Raw genomic sequence first — 14,396 nt, forward strand, 5'->3', positions numbered from 1 at the left:
GGGAGTACTGTAATTACCTAACGTTACATTATTATTTTCCATAACAATTTAGCCCCCTCCACAATATTAACCCGACGTTAAAACAGAACTAGCTATTTATTGATTAGCAATTGCCGAATCATGTAACATTAGCTTAATGCTAAAAAGGTTACTATCACATTCTGTAACAGACAAATACTTTCATGTAGGCTAACGTTACCTACCTGCTACCTCTGTCTTTTCTCGTTTCTCCTCCTCTTCTTTTCTCTTTTTTCTTCCCTGGGCACCTGACAGTTTTGGCCGTTTTGACATCTTGTGTTGATTTTTTGATGTGGTAACATCCAAAAAGAGTCATGATATGGGAAGGGAGGGGGCGCACCGTGCGGGGGGGGCGTAATGTTGTAACAAATAATATTTCTATTAAATAGGCTTTACTTTGCATTTTAATTAACGTGGGATTATTTTTTGTATTTAGAAATAATAGTACCAACTTTTTTTTCTTTTTTTTTTTCTCCAACATTTGTGGCACTGGCGTGGCGCCCCCTGATGGACGGCGCCCTTAGCATTTGCCTATACGGCCTATGCCACGGGCCGGCCCTGCATCCATCCATCCATTTTCTACCGCTTATTCCCTTTTGGGGTCGCGGGGGGCGCTGGAGCCTATCTCAGCTACAATCGGGCGGAAGGCGGGGTACACCCTGGACAAGTCGCCACCTCATCGCAGGGCCAACACAAATAGACAGACAACATTCACACTCACATCCACACACTAGGGCCAATGATTTAATCAATTTAATTATAGTACTTGGTAAAAGGTTTATTTTTAAGGCCAAAAACAGATATTCACTTAGTATTACTTTCTTTAAAACATTTATTCAGTATTTTTTAACTTTAGAAAGTTACATGGTTGAAAACGATAATGATGCCAAAAAACATTAAAAAAAGATGGGAAGTCCTCAAAGGCTTATGTTGAAAGTGTAATTATGTTTATAGATTATATGTTATCTGTTGTTTTATTCCCTAATTTTTAGTGACCTGAACATAAGATGGACTGTACATACATTTTTTTTTGTTTTTGTTTTGAAAATGTAATTTTGTTTATAGATTACAGGTAAAAGCCAGTAAATTAAAATATTTTGAAAAACTTGATTTATTTCAGTAATTGCATTCAAAAGGTGTAACTTGTACATTATATTTATTCATTGCACACAGACTGATGCATTCAAATGTTTATTTCATTTAATTTTGATGATTTGAAGTGGCAACAAATGAAAATCCAAAATTCCGTGTGTCACAAAATTAGAATATTACTTAAGGCTAATACAAAAAAGGGATTTTTAGAAATGTTGGCCAACTGAAAAGTGTGAAAATGAAAAATATGAGCATGTACAATACTCAATACTTGGTTGGAGCTCCTTTTGCCTCAATTACTGCGTTAATGCGGCGTGGCATGGAGTCGATGAGTTTCTGGCACTGCTCAGGTGTTATGAGAGCCCAGGTTTCTCTGATAGTGGCCTTCAACTCTTCTGCGTTTTTGGGTCTGGCATTCTGAATCTTCCTTTTCACAATACCCCACAGATTTTCTATGGGGCTAAGGTCAGGGGAGTTGGCGGGCCAATTTAGAACAGAAATACCATGGTCCGTAAACCAGGCACGGGTAGATTTTGCGCTGTGTGCAGGCGCCAAGTCCTGTTGGAACTTGAAATCTCCATCTCCATAGAGCAGGTCAGCAGCAGGAAGCATGAAGTGCTCTAAAACTTGCTGGTAGACGGCTGCGTTGACCCTGGATCTCAGGAAACAGAGTGGACCGACACCAGCTGGACTGCTGCTGAGTGGTCCAAAGTCATGTTTTCTGACGAAAGCAAATTTTGCATTTCCTTTGGAAATCGAGGTACCAGAGTCTGGAGGAAGACAGGAGAGGCACAGGATCCACGTTGCCTGAAGTCTAGTGTAAAGTTTCCACCATCAGTGATGGTTTGGGGTGCCATGTCATCTGCTGGTGTCGGTCCACTCTGTTTCCTGAGATCCAGGGTCAACGCAGCCGTCTACCAGCAAGTTTTAGAGCACTTCATGCTTCCTGCTGCTGACCTGCTCTATGGAGATGGAGATTTCAAGTTCCAACAGGACTTGGCGCCTGCACACAGCGCAAAATCTACCCGTGCCTGGTTTACGGACCATGGTATTTCTGTTCTAAATTGGCCCGCCAACTCCCCTGACCTTAGCCCCATAGAAAATCTGTGGGGTATTGTGAAAAGGAAGATGCAGAATGCCAGACCCAAAAACGCAGAAGAGTTGAAGGCCACTATCAGAGCAACCTGGGCTCTCATAACACCTGAGCAGTGCCAGAAACTCATCGACTCCATGCCGCGCTGCATTAACGCAGTAATTGAGGCAAAAGGAGCTCCAACCAAGTATTGAGTATTGTACATGCTCATATTTTTCATTTTCATACTTTTCAGTTGGCCAACATTTCTAAAAATCCCTTTTTTGTATTAGCCTTAAGTAATATTCTAATTTTGTGACACACGGAATTTTGGATTTTCATTTGTTGCCACTTCAAATCATCAAAATTAAATGAAATAAACATTTGAATGCATCAGTCTGTGTGCAATGAATAAATATAATGTACAAGTTACACCTTTTGAATGCAATTACTGAAATAAATCAAGTTTTTCAAAATATTCTAATTTACTGGCTTTTACCTGTATATGCAATCTGTTGTGTTCCAAAAATGTTCTGTTTTTTTTTTGTTTTTGTTTTGGGGGTTTTTCTCAGTGTACATGAATGAAGGTGTGTGTTGCTGGACCCGACTTGGACATTATCTGGACTGGACCTGGTTTTTAAAAAAAAAAAAAAAAACCTTTAAATGAAGCTAATTTCATTTACAGCCAGGTCTGGTGAAGATAGGGTACTTTCTTTCCTTTTTTTTAATTTTTATTTTTTAATAGATAAGATAAATAAATATTTTCTTGGATAAAAAGGAAAGTAAAACAATATAAAAATAATTACATAAGGGAGAAAAAAGGAAAAAAAAGTAATTAAATGAAAATGTTAGTGGACCAGCAGCACAAACAATCAGGGACTGTGTTGTGTCCCTTGCAGAAGTGTTGTCCATGTTGTGGGAACCAGAATAATGAGAGCAGAAAGAAACAACCCCTTTTGTGTGAGTGGGTGTGTGTGAGTGTGAATGGGGGAGGGAGGTTTTTTTGGGGGGGGTTGATGCACTAGTTGAAAGTGTATTGTGTGTTCTTTTCTATGTTGATTTAATAAAAAATAAAAAAAATAAAAAGTGGGAGGTGTGGTAACATTTCTTTGGGGTCCTGTTCATGTAGCAGTTGTGGGCAACAAGTTAGCAGACAGATACGCAAAACAAGCAAGCACTAAAACAGAAGTAAACATGGAGATTAAGCACAGTAAAGAAGAAGTGAAGAACATAATTAAAATAGAACACAATAAAAAGTGGCAGGATAATTGGGATAAGGAAAGAAAAGGTAGCCTTCCCGGTAAGGTCTATTCAGGTGTACTGGAGAGGAGGCTACGCCGGATAGTCGAACCTCGGATTCAGGAGGAACAGTGTGGTTTTCGTCCTGGTCGTGGAACTGTGGACCAACTCTATACTCTCGGCAGGGTCCTTGAGGGTGCATGGGAGTTTGCCCAACCAGTCTACATGTGCTTTGTGGACTTGGAGAAGGCATTTGACCGTGTCCCTCGGGAAGTCCTGTGGGGAGTGCTCAGAGAGTATGGGGTACCGGACTGTCTGATTGTGGCGGTCCGCTCCCTGTATGATCAGTGCCAGAGCTTGGTCCGCATTGCCGGCAGTAAGTCGGACACGTTTCCAGTGAGGGTTGGACTCCGCCAAGGCTGCCCTTTGTCACCGATTCTGTTCATAACTTTTATGGACAGAATTTCTAGGCGCAGTCAAGGCGTTGAGGGGATCTGGTTTGGTGGCAGCAGGATTAGGTCTCTGCTTTTTGCAGATGATGTGGTCCTGATGGCTTCATCTGGCCAGGATCTCCAGCTCTCACTGGATCGGTTCGCAGCTGAGTGTGAAGCGACTGGGATGAGAATCAGCACCTCCTAGTCCGAGTCCATGGTTCTCGCCCGGAAAAGGGTGGAGTGCCATCTCCGGGTTGGGGAGGAGATCTTGCCCCAAGTGGAGGAGTTCAAGTACCTCGGAGTCTTGTTCACGAGTGATGGAAGAGTGGATCGTGAGATCGACAGGCGGATCGGTGCGGCGTCTTCAGTAATGCGGACGCTGTATCGATCTTTTGTGGTGAAGAAGGAGCTGAGCCGGAAGGCAAAGCTCTCAATTTACCGGTCGATCTACGTTCCCATCCTCACCTATGGTCATGAGCTTTGGGTTATGACCGAAAGGACAAGATCACGGGTACAAGCGACCAAAATGAGTTTCCTCCGCCGGGTGGCGGGGCTCTCCCTTAGAGATAGGGTGAGAAGCTCTGCCATCCGGGGGGAGCTCAAAGTAAAGCCGCTGCTCCTCCACATCGAGAGGAGCCAGATGAGGTGGTTCGGGCATCTGGTCAGGATGCCACCCGAACGCCTCCCTAGGGAGGTGTTTAGGGCACGTCCGACCGGTAGGAGGCCGCGGGGAAGACCCAGGACACGTTGGGAAGACTATGTCTCCCGGCTGGCCTGGGAACGCCTCGGGGTCCCACAGGAAGAGCTGGACGAAGTGGCTGGGGAGAGGGAAGTCTGGGCTTCCCTGCTTAAGCTGCTGCCCCCGCGACCCGACCTCGGATAAGCGGAAGAAGATGGATGGATGGATGGATGGAAAGAAAAGGTAGAGAGTATTACAAAGTCCAGAGGAGAGGAGGGGGTAGAAATAGGAAGGAAGAAGACATTATTACTAGAATGAGATTAAGATCTACATATCTAAAGAGTTCATTGAAATTGATAGGGAAACATACTACAGGGCTGTGTGACTATTGCCATCAGATAGAAAGTGTAGGACATGTTTTAAATAATACATTGTAGGAAATACAATACTGGAAAGTAAGTTAGCGAAAGAGAAGATTAGGTTTGCAGTGGAAGATATTTTAGGTTTGCACTCAGAACACATACATTATAAAGCATATTAAAAAAAAACACTGGGCTAAAAATAAAAGAATATAGACTGGGATCCACCTCAGTCCACACTCCATTTCAGTAGGTGGCGGTAATGCACACCAGAAGGTTGCTTGCCAACCGCCATTAAACAAAAGAAGAAGAAGAAGAAGTCAAGCGCGGCAATCAGAACAGAAGAAGAAGAAGAAGAAGAAGCAGAAGAAGAGACTGTCATGGCGACGACGAGTAAGAAGAAGAAGAACGCTTGTAAGTTCCAAAATGATTGAAAAAAAGAATTTCAGTTCATCCAGGACAGCTCGAAGGGGAAGGAGTATGCTGCTTGCAAAATGTGTAGATCATAGTGATGGGTTGATGAGGCGTCATGAAGCGTTTCGACACATTGCAAAACTGTATTGATACTGTGTCGATACTGTGTCACTAAATACTGACATCTGCTGGACATTAAAAATCCCTACAGGCAACCTATGGACCGACTCAACTGACACTGATTTGATGCCCTAGTACAGGGGTCACCAACCTTTTTGAAACCAAAAACTACTTCTTGGGTACTGATTAATGCGAAGGGCTACCAGTTTGATACACACTTAAATAAATAAATATATTGTCATTTGTAAGTTACACAAAAGTGTGATTTAAACAAGAATAGCTAAATAAATACATTTATATATATAAAAAAATGGGTATTTCTGTCTGTCATTCCGTCATACATTTGTTTTCCTTTTACGGAAGGTTTTTTGTAGAGAATAAATGATGAAAAAAACACTTAATTGAACGGTTTAAAAGAGGAGAAAACAAGAAAAAATTTAAAATAAAATTTTGAAACATAGTTTATCTTCAATTTCGACTCTTTATAATTCAAAATTCAACCGACAAAAAGAAGAGAAAAACTAGCTTATTTGAATCTTTTTGAAAAAATTAAAAAAAGAATTTATGGAACATCATTAGTCATTTTTCCTGATTAAATTTTAGAATTTTGATGACATGTTTTAAATTGGTTAAAATCCAATCTGCACTTTGTTAGAATATTTAACAAATTGGACCAAGCTATATTTCTAACAAAGACAAATCAGTATTTCTTCTAGATTTTCCAGAACAAAATTTTTAAAAGAAATTCAAAATACTTTGAAATAAGATTTAAATTTGATTCTACAGATTTTCTAGATTTGCCAGAATAATTTTTTTGAATTTTAATCATAGTAAGTTTGAAGAAATATTTCACAAATATTCTTCGTCGAAAAACCAGAAGCTAAAATATTTATTATTCTTTACAATAAAAAATAAATTTACTTGAACATTGATTTAAATTGTCAGGAAAGAAGAGGAAGAAATTTAAAAGGTAAAAAAGTATATTTGTTTAAAAATCCTAAAATCATTTTTAAGGTTTTTTTTTTCTCTAAAATTGTATTTCTTAAAGTAATAAGAAGCAAAGTAAAAAATAAATGAATTGATTTAAACAAGTGAAGACCCATCCATCCATCCATTTTCTACCGCTTATTCCAAGTGAAGACAAAGTCTTTAAAATATTTTCTTGGATTTTCAAATTCTATTTGAGTTTTGTCTCTTTTAGAATTAAAAATGTCGAGCAAAGCGAGACCAGCTTGCTAGTAAATAAATACAATTTAAAAAATAGAGGCAGCTCACTGGTAAGTGCTGCTCTTTGAGCTATTTTTAGAACAGGCCAGCGGGCGACTGATCTGGTCCTTACGGGCTACCTGGTGACCGCGGGCACCGCGTTGGTGACCCCTGCCCTAGTATATACAATAATATAAACCAAGTCATTGTATTTCATTTAGGATTATTTCATATCTTCATGTGAATACAAATATATTATCTTTTTTAGATACAGTCAATAAATAATGTGAACATGTATCATAACATGGAAATCTAAGAGAACGTGTTGTGGATGATTGTGGACTGGGAATTTTTTAAATTAAATTTTTTTACACATTTTTATTAAATAAAAAAAAAAAAAGTTTTTCCGACGTATTACATTTTAGACGATTTCTCTTAGTTATTATTTCTCCGGCTGTAGAAAAGAGCCGCTCACAGGGCACAGAGGAGGCGACACAGTTGGCGTATCGGTCACGTGACCAAAACAGCTCATGATGGGTCACGTGACTTTCTAAAACCGACACAGGGTTTTGCTCTATGAGCTCGACGCATGCGCCGATGCATCGGTGTTGCCGGACCCATCACTACTCATTCCCTCTCCAGCTGTTGATGAGAGGGCATCCTGCTGTGAAGACAAAAAGGGAAGATTAATGAGTTCAAAGTCAACCTGATGAGGTCCTTTTTGTATCTTTTTATTTAATAAGTTTAAAATGTAAAAAGTGTTTTGCTTCGGTCGAGTTGTGTTTGCCACCACATTGAGCGCCAGTAATTGGAGTTATCTCATTCGAGGTCTCCGGTGGGTCCTGCGTTTGGCGTGGGCGTCACCTTGGCGGGTTGTAGACGGACAGTGCCTCCAACCTGCCGTCTTGGGGGGCGTCCTGCCATTCGTGGGCCCCCTGCGGCCTTTGTTTGAAATGTGGTGAGGGGCTCAGACACTTCAATAAATACAGGAGTCAGAGGTAGATCAAAGAAAACTATTTAATACATTTACCAAACACAATAATATTTACCTGTGTGTTTGTCCACTGTGTGATGCACACAATATGTCGAGTAGACACATCACACATGTAGGAATAAAATTGGGGAATCATTTTTGAGAAGTTGCTGGCGACACTGCAGTGGGGAGCTTAAGCCCCGCCCTCTGCAGCACTCACATATAAAACCTCCTCCTGCCAGAAGGCTCATTTCCTCTCCAATAGTGATGGGATCGACAGTTCTTTTGACTGTACTGAATCACTAGAATCAGTTCCTTAAATTGAATCGTTCAAAAAATTTGTTCACCGAATCCCTGCTCCCCCCCTCCTATTTTTGGGGGGGGGGGGGGGGGGGGGGGGGGGGGGGGGGGGTTGGTGAACGAACGTGCGTAGTACAGTACAGTGCAGACATTCGCGGAAGAAGCAGAACATAGGGTGAACGCGAGTCCCTACACAGCTCTGTGCATGCAGTCCACCAGGCAGTGAGTGACACAGTCAGCACAGTTCAGTACGTGAACCTGAATCACTTCTGTGTGCAGGTCGGTGAATCACGGGTCAGTCAGTAACAGCTTCCCCAGCGGCAGATCTCGGTGTGTGTCAGTTCGCCAACGACAAGCCCTCAGCACCCAATGAACGACGCGCACAGTGACTGAACGAGAGCCTCAATGTGACGTCCTCCTCCGCGACACAGTCAGTTTTCAGTGTCAGTAGGTTCGCGAGTCCTGATTCTGTCGTTCACTGAGTGATTCATGTCGTTAATACGCGGTGAACGAATCGTTCGCTCAGTCCCTCCCCCCCGCCCCCATGATGAGTAGCTGGCTGCGTCGTTCGCCGACGTCGAGGGTTCAGTGAGTCACAGAATGCGCCAGTTCCACTCATACCGGCATGGTCGCGGCGGAGCTCGATTGAACTGAGAAAGGAACTAATCAGTTCATAAAGTGATTCGGTTCTGTACGTTCACTCAAAAGATTTGTTCGTTCGAACGAATCGTTTGCGAACGTCAGGGCATCCTGCTGTGAAGACAAAAAGGGAAGATTAATGAGTTCAAAGCCAACCTGATGAGGTCTAGGGCAGTGATTTTCAACCTTTTTTGAGCCGTGGCACACTTTTCACATTTACAAAATCCTGTGGCACACCACCAACCAAAATGACACTCTTAACACAGTATATAATACACATAGTTAATAATATAGTTTCTAAATGTATTTATACTCACCTTGTGTGAAACTTGGGCCTGAGCATCTAATTTACAATGGCTTTACAAGCTGGTATTATTAATGTTTCTGCCACAGTGTGGGACTTTTTTGATTTAGTTTCGAGTTCAGCAACAAGGTAGCTAGCTTTGAGAGCTCTCGTTACGCTTTGTGGTTTTTCTCAGAAAAATTGCCTGTTCCTCATTGTTTGTACGTAAGCGTACAAAATAGTCCATCGGCTTGTTTTGAATGGAAGGGTGTTTCGTTTGGGGATGGCGTTTAAGCTTGCTTGGCAAAATGGCGCTATTGGATAGCTCCTTTCTTTTTACCATGAATTGATTAACGTGGACCCCGACTTAAACAAGTTGAAAAACTTATTCAGGTGTTACCATTTAGTGGTCAATTGTTCGGAATATGTACTGTACTGTGCAATCTACTAATAAAAGTTTCAATCAATCAAAAACTCACCAGACACCAAGCACTGCGGAGTCAGTGCTGTCGCATCCCCGGTGAAAGTAAATCCAAATGAAAGATAGCTTTCGCTGTATTGCCTCAAGCTCACCGTCTTGTCTTTTTTATTTTGTCGACCACTCATACGAGGGCCTTCACCTGGGTCAGAATTTTGTCCAGGACCCTGTTAGGCATTTGCATTTTCCCTTCTCAAAAACTTCTCTATCAGTCACTTGCTCACCTCCTCTTGCTGCGATCCCAAACTGTCACTGTCCGCCCTCTGCTGACACCTACTGAAATAGAAGAGTATTATATTATCTGCCGCACTTTATAGCACAGACACCCGACAATGGTTAATTAGGAGATATTACATAATTTCCCACGGCACACCTGACAATCTCTCACGCACACTAGTGTGCAGCGGCACACTGGTTGAAAATCACTGGTCTAGGGGACCGAAACACGTCGTTGGACAGCCACAATAATTTGTTGAGTTGTGTTTGCCACCACATTGAGCGCCAGTAATTGGAGTTCTCATTCGGGGTCTCCGGGGGATCCTGCGTTTGGCGTGGGCGTCACCTTGGCGGGTTGTAGACGGTCAGTGCACACCGCCTGCCCCTCCCCCTAACCGGCCAGTGCCTCCAACCTGCCGTCTAGGGGGCATCCTGCCATTCGTGGGCCCCCTGCGGCCTTTGTTTGAAATGTGGTGAGGGGCTCAGACACTTCAATAAATACAGGAGTCAGAGGTAGATCAAAGAAAACAATTTAATACATTTACCAAACACAATTATACTTACCGGTGTGTTTGTCCACTGTGTGATGCACACAATATGTCGAGAAGACACATCACACATGTAGGAATAAAATTGGGGAATCATTTTTGAGAAGTCGCTGGCGACACTGCAGTGGGGAGCTTAAGCCCCGCCCTCTGCAGCACTCACATATAAAACCTCCTCCTGCCAGAAGGCTCATTTCCTCTCCAATAGTGATGGGATCGACAGTTCTTTTGACTTTACTGAATCACTAGAATCAGTTCTTTAAATTGAATCGTTCAAAAAATTTGTTCTCCGAATCCCCACTCCCCCCCTCCTATTTGGGGGGGGGGGGGGGGGGGGGGGGGTTGGTGAACGAACGTGCGTAGTACAGTACAGTGCAGACATTCGCGGAAGAAGCAGCAAATAGGGTGAACGCGAGTCCCTACACAGCTCTGTGCATGCAGTCCACCAGGCAGTGAGTGACACAGTCAGCACAGTTCAGTACGTGAACCTGAATCACTTCTGCAGCAGCAGTTCTGTGTGCAGGTCGGTGAATCACGGGTCAGTCAGTAACAGCTTCCCCAGCGGCAGATCTCGGTGTGTGTCAGTTCGCCAACGACACAAGCCCTCAGCACCCAATGAACGACGCGCACGGTTCGCGAGTCCTGATTCTGTCGTTTACTGAGTGATTCATGTCGTTAATACACGGTGAACGAATCGTTTGCTCAGTCCCTCCCCCCGCCCCCATGATGAGTAGCTGGCTGCGTTGTTCGCCGACGTCGAGGGTTCAGTGAGTCACAGAATGCGCCGGTTCCACAATGGTCGCGGCGGAGCTCAACTGAACTGAGAACTAATCAGTTCATAAAGTGATTCGGTTCTGTACGTTCACTCAAAAGATGTGTTCGTTCGAACGAATCGTTTGCGAACGACATTACTCTCCAGCTGTTGATGAGAGGGCATCCTGCTGTGAAGACAAAAAGGGAAGATTAATTAGCCTCAGGAGATTAGAAGTGCTCTACCTACTAAGGAACTAGTAGCGTCCCAGTAGGCATGAGGTGATTCAAAGCCAACCTGATGAGGTCTAGGGGACCGAAACGCGTCATTGGACAGCCACAATAAATTTTTGAGTTGTGTTTGCCACCACATTGAGCGCCAGTAATTGGGAGTTCTCATTCGAGGTCTCCGGGGGGGTCCTGCGTTTGGCGTGGGCGTCACCTTGGCGGGTTGTAGATGGTCAGTGCACACCCCCTCCCCCTAACCGGCCAGTGCCTCCAACCTGCCGTCTGGGGGGCATCCTGCCATTCGTGGGCCCCCTGCAGCCTTTGTTTGAAATGTGGTGAGGGGCTCAGACACTTCAATAAATACAGGAGTCAGAGGTTGTTACGTTCCCTGATGGCTCAGCGTCTAGGGACTATAGGGGAACGCAACATAAAAGTGTATAAACCAAATGAGTTGTAAAAAAGACACCGAAGCCAAGAATTGAAAACAAAAACTAGTGTTATTGAAAAGTAACCAATGGGGGGGGGGGGGGGGGTTACAACAAGACACAACACTAGCCTAGCTTGGGAATACAGGTGCTGTCAAAGAAATGAACACAACATACCAAAATACACCTCTAGAAAAGAAAAGGTAAGCTGACTAACTGAAGCTATTTAATTAGCACAAACCAAAAACCTACCTATCTACTCTAGCCAAAGAGGGGGTCCAAAACATACAAGGGTGACAGCCACCACTAAGCCTGGTGTCTCTATACACAAACAAATCCTACGTGTGTAGTGTATAGAGGCCTCTGTCTTACCTTTCCCAAGACTAGGCTACAGATACTTACAAAAGTTCAAAGGTCAAGAAAAATGAAGACAAAAAAAACAACAGGTGGCACAAGTGTAGCAAAAAGCTTAACAAAAATGATTACCATACAAGATAGCGCCAAAGACAAAGTAGTGTCTCTCAAAGTTCCACACCACATGTCAGAAAAAGAATCCCCCCTTGATCCAGTGGTGAGCAGGTGATTTTAAACAGGCTGGGAGGATGAATGGTGGTCCGGGATTGGCTGGCTGATTAACAGGTGAAACGAGGAGCAGCTGGGAACAGGAACCGGTTGATTGGCAGCAGAGGCAGTGAATGAGTGTGACCTGTACAAATAAATAGAAGAAGAAACACAAAACAAACAAACCACCACTACGTGGAACGTAACAGAGGTAGATCAAAGAAAACTATTTAATACATTTACCAAACACAATTATACTTACCTGTGTGTTTGTCCACTGTGTGATGCACACAATATGTCGAGAAGACACATCACACATGTAGGAATAAAATTGGGGAATCATTTTTGAGAAGTCGCTGGCGACACTGCAGCGGGGAGCTTAAGCCCCGCCCCCTGCAGCACTCACATATAAAACCTCCTCCTGCCAGAAGGCTCATTTCCTCTCCAATAGTGATGGGATCGACAGTTCTTTTGACTGTACTGAATCACTAGAATCAGTTCCTTAAATTGAATCGTTCAAAAAATTTGTTCTCCGATTCCCCACTTCCCCCCTCCTATTTTTGGGGGGGGGGGTTTGGTGAACGAACGTGCGTAGTACAGTACAGTGCAGACATTCGCGGAAGAAGCAGCAAATAGGGTGAACGCGAGTCCCTACACAGCTCTGTGCATGCAGTCCACCAGGCAGTGAGTGACACAGTCAGCACAGTTCAGTACGTGAACCTGAATCACTTCTGCAGCAGCAGTTCTGTGTGCAGGTCGGTGAATCACGGGTCAGTCAGTAACAGCTTCCCCAGCGGCAGATCTCGGTGTGTGTCAGTTCGCCAACGACACAAGCCCTCCGCACCCAATGAACGACGCGCACGGTTCGCGAGTCCTGATTCTGTCGTTTACTGAGTGATTCATGTCGTTAATACACGGTGAACGAATCGTTTGCTCAGTCCCTCCCCCCGCCCCCATGATGAGTAGCTGGCTGCGTTGTTCGCCGACGTCGAGGGTTCAGTGAGTCACAGAATGCGCCGGTTCCACAATGGTCGCGGCGGAGCTCAACTGAACTGAGAAAGGAACTAATCAGTTCATAAAGTGATTCGGTTCTGTACGTTCACTCAAAAGATGTGTTCGTTCGAACGAATCGTTTGCGAACGACACATTACTCTCCAGCTGTTGATGAGAGGGCATCCTGCTGTGAAGACAAAAAGGGAAGATTAATTAGCCTCAGGAGATTAGAAGTGCTCTACCTACTAAGGAACTAGTAGCATCCCAGTAGGCATGAGGTGATTCAAAGCCAACCTGATGAGGTCTAGGGGACCGAAACGCGTCATTGGACAGCCACAATAAATTTTTGAGTTGTGTTTGCCACCACATTGAGCGCCAGTAATTGGGAGTTCTCATTCGAGGTCTCCGGGGGGGTCCTGCGTTTGGCGTGGGCGTCACCTTGGCGGGTTGTAGATGGTCAGTGCACACCCCCTCCCCCTCCCCCTAACCCTAACCCCAAACCTAACCGGCCAGTGCCTCCAACCTGCCGTCTGGGGGGCATCCTGCCATTCGTGGGCCCCCTGCAGCCTTTGTTTGAAATGTGGTGAGGGGCTCATCAGACACTTCAATAAATACAGGAGTCAGAGGTTGTTATGTTCCCTGATGGCTCAGCGTCTAGGGACTATAGGGGAACGCAACATAAAAGTGTATAAACCAAATGAGTTGTAAAAAAGACACCGAAGCCAAGAATTGAAAACAAAAACTAGTGTTATTGAAAAGTAACCAATGGGGGACACAACACTAGCCTAGCTTGGGAATACAGGTGCTGTCAAAGAAATGAACAAAACATACCAAAATACACCTCTAGAAAAGAAAAGGTAAGCTGACTAACTGAAGCTATTTAATTAGCACAAACCAAAAACCTACCTATCTACTCTAGCCAAAGAGGGGGTCCAAAACATACAAGGGTGACAGCCACCACTAAGCCTGGTGTCTCTATACACAAACAAATCCTACGTGTGTAGTGTATAGAGGCCTCTGTCTTACCTTTCCCAAGACTAGGCTACAGATACTTACAAAAGTTCAAAGGTCAAGAAAAATGAAGACAAAAAAAACAACAGGTGGCACAAGTGTAGCAAAAAGCTTAACAAAAATGATTACCAAACAAGATAGCGCCAAAGACAAAGTAGTGTCTCTCAAAGTTCCACACCACATGTCAGAAAAAGAATCCCCCCTTGATCCAGTGGTGAGCAGGTGATTTTAAACAGGCTGGCAGGATGAATGGTGGTCCGGGATTGGCTGGCTGATTAACAGGTGAAACGAGGAGCAGCTGGGAACAGGAACCGGTTGATTGGCAGCAGAGGCAGTGAATGAGTGTGACCTGTACAAATAA

This window comes from Nerophis lumbriciformis, linkage group LG02 (assembly GCF_033978685.3).
Source record: "Nerophis lumbriciformis linkage group LG02, RoL_Nlum_v2.1, whole genome shotgun sequence".
NCBI lineage: Eukaryota > Metazoa > Chordata > Actinopteri > Syngnathiformes > Syngnathidae > Nerophis > Nerophis lumbriciformis.